This window comes from Lepidochelys olivacea (assembly GCF_965140295.1).
Source record: "Lepidochelys olivacea isolate rLepOli2 genome assembly, chromosome: 5".
NCBI lineage: Eukaryota > Metazoa > Chordata > Testudines > Cheloniidae > Lepidochelys > Lepidochelys olivacea.
Window position 1 is genome coordinate 128,393,584 of NC_140415.1, and position 9,097 is coordinate 128,402,680.

The window sequence follows — 9,097 nt, forward strand, 5'->3', positions numbered from 1 at the left end:
CCAGTCATGATTTTATAGACCTCAATCATATCTCCTCTTAGCCATCTCTTTTCCAAGCTGAAAAGTCCCAGGTTTATGAAAAGGGCCGGCTCTAGGATTTTTGTCACCCCAAGCAAAAAAAAATTTGGACCCCCCCACTTTTTTTTCATGCCCCCTCCTCCCCCGGCTCCGCCCCAACTCCGCTCCTTCCCAACCCCTTCCCCAAATCCCCGGCCCTGCCTCCTCCCCCGGGCGTGCCGCATTCCCCCCCCCCATTGCTTCCTGCGGTTCCCCCCGCCCCCTGCAACCACCCGCTCTAGCTCACCTCCGCTCTACCTCCTCCCCTGAACATGCTGCTGCTCCGCTTCTCCCCCCTCCCTCTCAGGAGAGGGAGAGGCAGAGCATTCAGGGGAGCAGACGGAGCAGAGGTGAGTGGGGGGAGCGCAGGAAGTAGCAGGGGGGTAGAGGAACCGCTCCCCGCCCCAGCTTGCCTCTGCTCCACCACCGCCGTCTCCCCCGAGCACGCCGCCGCTCGGCTTCTCCTCCCTCCCTCTCAGGCTTGCCGCGTGAAACAGCTGTTTGGCATGCGGCAAGCCTGGGAGTGAGGGGGGAGAAGCGGAGCGTCAGCGGCGTGCTCAGGGGAGCAGGCGGAGGTGGAGTGGAGGCGGAGCGGAGGCGAGCTGGGGCGCCGGGGGCACATTTCTAGGGGCAGCATGGCCGGCGCCAGAATGTCACCCCTAGAAATGTGCCACCCCAAGCACCTGCTTGTTTTGCTGGTGCCTAGAGCCGGCCTTGTTTATGAATCTCTCCTCATAAGGAAGCCATTCCATGCCCCTAATCATTTTTGTTGCCCTTTTCTGAACCTTTTCCAATTCCAGTATATCTCTTTTGAGATGAGGAAACCACATCTGCACACAGTGTTCAAGATGTGAGTGTACGATGGATTTACATAGAGGCAACATGATATTTTCTGTCCTATTATCTATCCCTTTCTTAATTATTCCCAGCATTCTGTTCGCTTTTTTGACAGCCGCTGCACACTGAGTGGATGTTTTCAGAGAACTGTCCACAATGACTCCAAGATCTCTTCCTTGAGTGGTAACAGCTAATTTAGACCCCATCATTTTATATATATAGTTGGGCTCATGCTTAAATACCTTGCTGAATTTGGGCCTAAGGTTTTGAGAGCCCAACATGCCTTTTATGATCTGCTTCAATGCCAGTGCACAGGAATGTTTGGAGCTACTGCCCCAATCCTACACACTCCCAAATTCACATCCGTTGACGTCCCACCCAAAATCCCCAGGCACTGAAGACTGAGTTCAAGTTCACCGCTGGCCATTGATCAGTTCTTCACCAGAGCATGAAAGTCATGCCCACTCTCTGCTCAGCAACCGATTGGCACAAAAATAACTAAGTGTATGAACCAGACTGCAGCCTACATGGTTGGGAAGGTGAGTGGGAGCTGGAGAGACCAGACAAGAAAGAATCAAAATATAAAGAAGTGGAGGGGCCCTGTGAGAGAGGGCAGGCAGCCCACTACAAGTCCAACCCAAAGCCCAATGAAGGCTTTGGATCTGACCTACAATGGAGAGCCCAGATGCTCCCCACTGGCACAGGTATGGGGCTAGGACAGATGTTTCAGGTGGGCCTTTAGTTCCCCTGAAGGCAGTGGTGAAACATCCACTGATGTCAAGAGTTAGGCCAAGGCAGAGCATGCTTGAAAATCCTGTCGCTGGAAGCCAGTGAAGGCAAAGGGGGAAAGAGAATAATACAATGGTGTGATGGATGGAGGAGCCCGTTTACAGTTGTGTTTGGGGCTCACATCATTAAGCTGTCATTGTTCTGTAAGATGGGGCAGGAGCGGTGCCTACAGAATGTCCGCTCAACAGTGCCTGTAATGTGTTCAAATACAATACAATGAAATGTCTTCAGAAAGACTGGGCGCGGACAGGATACAGAAAACAGAATCCTGAAGAGCCAGTGTCCTGCTAAAACCCCCAAGTGAATGAAAGATTGATTGTGTTGTGTTATCTGCTCTCAAGTGGGAAAAGCAAAATCCTGTTGTAAGCCTGCAACAGCGATGACCAGGATCCTGGCTTATTGTGTCTCAAAACCATCACAGAGTGACAAATTGGTGCAATCCGCTGTCTTTCTTAAACCTGCGCTTTGTCACATAAAACACTCTTCCAGGAAAAGACGCAGGACAAATGTTGTGGGCTGGTTAATGTGAATCATTTAAAAGCCCTGCAGTTATGTAGGTTTGTAGTTAAAAATATTGAGCAAGATTGATGCTCTGCGTGATGACACTGGTTGTCAGGGTGACGAGAGAGTCAAATGAGTGATGGCTATTTCTTATTCATATTGGTATTAGTAAGCATTGTGGGCTAGTGGATAGAGCACTGGACCGGGACTCAAGAACTCTGGATCCTAGTCCTGGCTTTGCCACTGGCCTGCTGCATGACATTTGGGCAAGTCATTTTCCTCACTCTGTGCCTCAGTTTCCCCATCTATAAAATGGGTATAATGACATTAGCTTCCTTTGCAGAGCACTTTGTGAGCTGCTGATAAAAAGCACAATATAAAGCTAGGTATTAGTGGTCAGTGACCCAGTATGGAGAAAACAAAGAGTTCTAAGAGTTCATCCGCACAGAGAAGTCACACCGGTTTAAGTTAAACTAATTTCAAAAACTAATTTAGTTAAACTGGTGCAAACCACTGTGTGGATACACAGCCATGTGTTTAAAACTGATTATGTTGCGTTAGCTTCCTCCTGTAGACTAAACTGCTATAAGCCAAGTCTAAGCCAAACTAAGAGCATCCAGACACAAAGATTTGCCTAAACCAGTTTAACATCACACTTTTGGTTAAACCAGCACGTCTTTGTGTACAGACCAGGGTACATTTTCAGAAGCCTCTAAGTAACTTAGGACTCGAAGTCCCATTTTCAAAAGAAACATAGAGGCAGATTTTTCAACGGTATTTAAACCCTTACAGTGCCAGATAGGCGCTTAGTGGGCCTTTCAAAAGCATCAAGCAGGTTAGGTGTCTAATTCACATTGATTTTAATTGGAGTTAGGTGCCTAACTCACTTAGACCCTTTTTGAAAATCTCACTAGGCACATATCTGCACCAGTGAATACCTTTGAGAAACTGGCCCTTAGAAGCTTAAGTCCCACTGGCTGCTAATGAGACGTGCATCCGACGAGGTGGGTATTCACCCACGAAAGCTTATGCTCCAATACGTCTGTTAGTCTGTAAGGTGCCACAGGACTCTTTGCCGCTTTTACAGATCCAGACTAACACGGCTACCCCTCTGATAATGAGACTTAGACTCTCAAGCATCTAGGTCACATGGGCATGTTTGAAAATGTTAGCCTTAGTCTAATGACATACTTCAAAAATCAGAGCAAAAGAGAGCAGAAGCAACAGCTTTCTGATACAGATTGGAACATCTGGCTTGTCGTACTGGATCAAGCCACTGCTCCTTCAATTCCTCCAACTACAGCTACTACTTGATGCTTACAAGGAAGGTTAAAGAGGACAACAATGCCAGCAAGGAACTCTGCCACAGCTGATGTAACAGCATGCATTTGTACGCCCCCCCCCCCCCCGGTGCAGGGCTGGGCCTTCATGTGGCAATCAGCACATGGTCAACATAGACTGATCTGTTAACAGTGCTGAAGGGAAATGGCCAAAAAATGAGCAGCGGGTGAAGATGGTGCAAAGAAAATAATTTCGGGCCAGGGGGACGGGAAATAACCGAACTCTCTGTATCAAGATTGACAGTGCGGTAGGGCTGGTCTGAAACCAGGAGAAAGCAAGGAACAACACATATCCATGGAGAAACAAAAGGCAAGTGACCAATGCCTGTACTCTAGGGGACATGCGATGGGACTGAGTCACCACTTGATTACGGCTGGTCCATGCTGATGTAACACTACTCTAGGCAACACCCTCTAAGAGGTCTCAAGTTGGGCATCCAAAAGTCAAGTTCAAAACATCTTGATCAAGACTTTTAACCTTCCCTCATAAAAAAACATGGTTGATGTTGCATTATACCTGCTTGTTAGTCCAGCCCCCTCTAAAATATCCCCCTCGTGATTTCACAAGCCTCTGAAAGCCATACTAAAGGAGCTGGCTAATTGAAACAAATGGCACCAGCATATGAATGTTCATCCAAGACTTTGATACCCACAGACAGGGCTGGATTTCCAATTAGGCACAGTAGGCCCATGCCTAGGGGAGCCGGTGTTCTAGGGGCGCCTAAAGGTGGGTTAAAAGTTAAAAAGTGAATACATACAGCTCCCCTACAGACAGCCGGGCTCCTGGTAGCTGCCCAGTGTGTGGGGCTGGAGCAGGGTATGCATCCGAGCCAGCCTGCCTGGGGGTGCTGTGAACCCCAGCCAGGCAGGGCAGCGGCTAAATGTGCTGGGAACGCCCCAGCCCCTTCCCAAACTCGGCTAGCCTGCTGCCTCTGCCCTGTGCCACAGAGGGAGCGGGAGGAGCATGGCCAGAACCTCATTCACTTGCATGGGCAGAGCTGGAGTGCGGCTGCCACGCCAGGCTGCAGAAAGGGTGGAAAACACTCGCCATGGGGAGAGGTACAGTCCTCCCCTTGCACCTCGCCTGGGGCAGGTGGGCTGTGTCCTGATGGGGGCTGGGAGCACTGTGCGTGGCAGAGGGTCTTGTGCCTTCCCAGGGAGGCTGTGTTTATATTTCTTTTTGTTTTATTTGTTATGGAAAACACAAAGGTCAGCTGTAGTCAGGGGGGGCATTGAGGATGCTGTGCCTAGGGGCGCGTAAGGTGTAAATCTGGCCCTGCCCACAGTGGTGCGCTCTGCAGCTTCCTACCCAGAAAGCTCTAACCCGCTCGGTCAGGCAGAAAGATTGGACAACTGGACAAAACAGATTTCTTAGGAGAAAGATTTATTAGGAGCCTTTGTGATGCTTTATTGGGGTGGGGTTCAACTTCTCGGGCAGGGTTCTGGAAACTTGGGGAGAGATTGTCAAAGCCACGGTGAGATTTGGATGTCCGGTTATTGTTCATTTGAACAGGGCTGGCATTTCTAAGCCTTGAGGCTTCGCTAGAAGCCCAGGATTAAATGAGGCATGGATGTGTGGTGAGGCTGTTCATTTTCTCTTAGCTGCTACAGATGTTGAACACAGTGGACATTTTCTTGCCCTGTGGAAAATTCTAAAACCACCTGAGGCCAAATTCTGCTCTTGGTGGCCTGTCCCCAGCCTTTCCCTAGGCTAACTGTAGGAAGCATCTGGCCCTTAAAGTGGATTCACTCACAAACATGCATTTGCTGCTGCCTCTTGTTTTCTGGATGCACCAAGCAGCACCTTAGCAGCAGCTGTCACCATGGCTGGGCCAGACAGAGATGCACGTTGCTGTGACGGGTCTGAGCAGATACCTGACCATTGTGACTCTGTGCTTGCTTGGATGTTGGAGGCAAATACTTTCATGGTGGGTCCTGGGTGTTTATTAAAGATCCCGGTGGTGGAAAATCTCATTGCATATTGGTTTCCGAGGTGAAAAATACAGCTTGGCTTGACGATAACTCTCTCGAGGCGTTTATTCTGCTTTTCTGCCTGTGTTTTTTTCAGATGATATTTTCAGTGTAAACAGCATAGGATTGTTTTCATTACCCCACGCCAGAGTGAACATGCAGGCTGTAGATCAGTTGGTGTTTTCAAGAGAAAGCCAGGTTGCTAATCCAGATGACACTTGGTATACATCTACACGGCAGCTGGAAGTGAGCCTCTCCACCCAGGCAGGCTAACTTGCTACTGGGACTCGAACTAGTGTGCACAAAGAGCGGTGTGGATATTGCAACGCTGGCTCTCCAGCCTAGCGGGCTGGGGGTGCTTGAGAACCCAAGCACCAGCCAAGTTGTAACATTCACATTGCTATTTTTAGCATGCTAGCTCAAACCCCACTAATACAAGTCTGCCCCCCGGCGCTGGGAGACTCATACCCTGCTTCAGACTGCGTAGACATACCCGAAAGGTCTGGGAGTGACAGAAATGAGTGGGGCATCTTCAAAGATGAGCATGTGTGTGACTCTGAATATGAATCCCCTAGAGCCACTGTGAAACTCTGTGCCTGATCCTGATCTCACTTGCATTGGTGCAAATCAGCAGTAATTCCAGAAAAGCCAGTGGCATGACTTGTCAATCAGAGGGGAGTCAGCCCTTCCCAATGGGAGGATGACAGGTGGGAAGGACAAAGGGGGCAATGGCATTTGTCATTGTTGCTTGCTGAGATTCATGGGGCTGGTAGGGCTGGTCTCTGACCTGAGCGTGGTGTTATGCACTGAGTTAAACCTCTTTGGAACTGGCGTGGGTAACCTCTGGCCCAGGGGATTTCCTGACATAGAAAATGCAGGGGCAGAGGCATTGATTGGATTTGAACAGTGTTTTGTCCAGTTGTCTGAGAGAAACAGCAGAAAGACCAGAGACACTAAGAGAGAAAGCAGCAAAGAAGCCCCAGACATAGCCAAAGAACTGGTAGCATGGCCCTGAAAAAAGCCTACAGAGAGATTTTGGGCTGGGTGCTGGCTAAAAGAGGCTGTGAGCTAGGGCACTGTCTCCTGCTGTGTTCAGGGAAACTGGACTTGGTATGTCCTTTGTAAACAAATGGGATTGCATCAAAGAAATGTCTGCCTCCGTCATCAATTTTCTCCTCCTAACTGGAACAACCTGCAGGGTCCTGTCCTTTGGCTCTCTGCTCCCATCAAAAAGGGGTAAGCTTCGTTCCTTGGTTGGTGGCTGTCAGCAAGCTAAGCTGGTGGAGCTTTTCTTCAGGAGGGCAAGAAGCCAGCTCATTTTAAAGGGATGATTTGCTGGGCCGTCACGCTAAAAGCCAGCTCTGGATGTTGGCAGATAGGTCAACTATCATTGTATCCTGGTGGTGAGACAGGGAAGTCCACACCTGGGTGTGGTACAAGGAGCACCCTGGGTCAGTGATCTAATTCTAGTGATGTAAAAGATCAAGTGTCCATGACAATCTTTTTGTATTTGTGTCCCCTTTGGTCCTGTGGATGGGGAGGTGTTTCTGCCCTGCCTGTTGACCCCACGTGGCAGATGGAGTTTCCCGAGAACCCAGAAGGTGGCATTGCCATTTTAAGGGGCTCTCCCATGCAGGGTTCCATTCAGACTCACCTCACGCCCAGAAACATAATTTTTTTGCAAATGAAAATTTAAGTGTTGCTGAATGCACCAATCTTTTTCAATCCTCGGATGCACAGGAGGTGTGCTAACTCCTGGTGAGAGACAGTCCCTGGGCCAGGGTGCTCCTGGTCTAAATAGAGAGGAGAGACCAAGGGTGGGAGGGAAAGTGATTCATCCTTGGTCAGCATCAGAACTGGGAACAGAACCCAGGCTGCCTCTTGCCTGTCCCACTACACCCTTCTACCTTTCTAACCTGAGGGGACATGTGTGGCAGCTGGGAGGCCCGATTCCCGGAGCGGACTTGCAATGGCTAAGCTCAAGCTAGCATGCTAAAAATAGCAGCACGGAAAATGTGGTGTTGGTGGTGGCTTGGGGTAGCCGTCCAAGCCTGGCCGAACCCCTGGATCTGAGCCTGGGCAGCTAGAGCCTGAGCCAGTGTCACAACATCCATGCTGCTATTTTACCCCAGCATCTCGCGCTGAGCTAGCTCAAGTCTGTCACACCTCCCTGCTGCAATGTAGACATACCCCTATATACAAGTAGTGGGGTTTGGTGGATTATAAATGGCCCCAGATAAGCACTCCCTGGACTTGTCAGTCTGTTCAGGGAGAATGTGTATTGTTACATCACAAAAGAGATAAGCCCTCCTTATGTTCTGCTTAAACGTTTATCCAAGACCTGCTGAGCATGCTCAGAGCACATCTGCAATCTCTTCTAATTGTTATTAGCCAATCTGTCTTTTTCAAACTCAGTTCTGGGCAAAATCAAAATAAGCCCATTTAGCTGCCAAGCTGCAAAATCCCAGCCTGTCTGAGTGATCTGTGTGTGGGAACAGAATGTCTAGCAATAATCTAGCTGAACAGATGGCCATCAAAATTCCTCCTCTCGTCTGCAAAAATTCACCTTTTGGCTGAGAAGAAACATGGGAAATTGCAGCCCAAAATATATTGTTTTGGGTTTATGAGTGAAAAATCACCATAATCAAAAATGTTTGACCACTCAAATTAGTCAAAAAAGGGACCATTTTTCATATGTGCATGTGAATAAATGTCACTTTTTTCCCCATCAAAAAGTTTTTGTCATTTGACAATCTCCCCCCAGCGCTATTTCCATTCTTCCATGGGAGGCCCAATTTTCAAACTAGCTCAGTTCCTAGGTCATCATCATTATGTTCCTATTACGCCTCTGAGCTTTAGGGCTGCAGTGAAGCTCCTCCACTCCTGTCTGTTTCTGGCAAATCTTTCAATGGTTCCCCAGCTGTGCCCCAGGTTTTTCAGCTCAGCTTCCACAGCTTTTTGTAATATTGTTTTCGGGCGGCCTCATTTTTGCTTGCCTTTAGGAGTCCATCTTATTGCTACTCTGGTGATGGAATCAGTTTCCATCCGAAGCACATGACCGATCCATCTCCAACACCTCCTGGAAATGATGGCATTCAGATCCTCTTGGCTGCAATGTGTCAATAGATCTTGGTTTGAGATTGTTCTGGGCCAAAAGATACAGAGGTATTTTTCTGAGGTAGGTTGTATGGAATGAAGACAGTTTGGACACGTCCTACTTTCTCATTCCCCAACATTCCGCACTATAAAGTTGTGTTGAAAGAATGCAGCCCTGATAAATCTTGAGTTTGGTTTTGGTGTTGTATTTTAATCATTTGCAGACTGTATTTAAGATCCTGAAGGTGTTCCTGTCTTTACTGATTCTGTTCCAGATGTCCTGGCTTGCTCCACTGTCCTGGCTGATGGTGCTGCCCGAGTATGTGAATGTTTCTACATTGGTGAGAACATAATCCTCTATCCATACTGGTGATGGTGAGGCACTATTAAAGGTCATGAGATCTGTCTTATTGCGGTTGATTTTCAGTCCAATTTGCTGGCTGAAAGCATTGAGTCAAGTTGTTTTTTCTTGTATATGGTGTTGGGTATGTGATAGGAGAGCAACA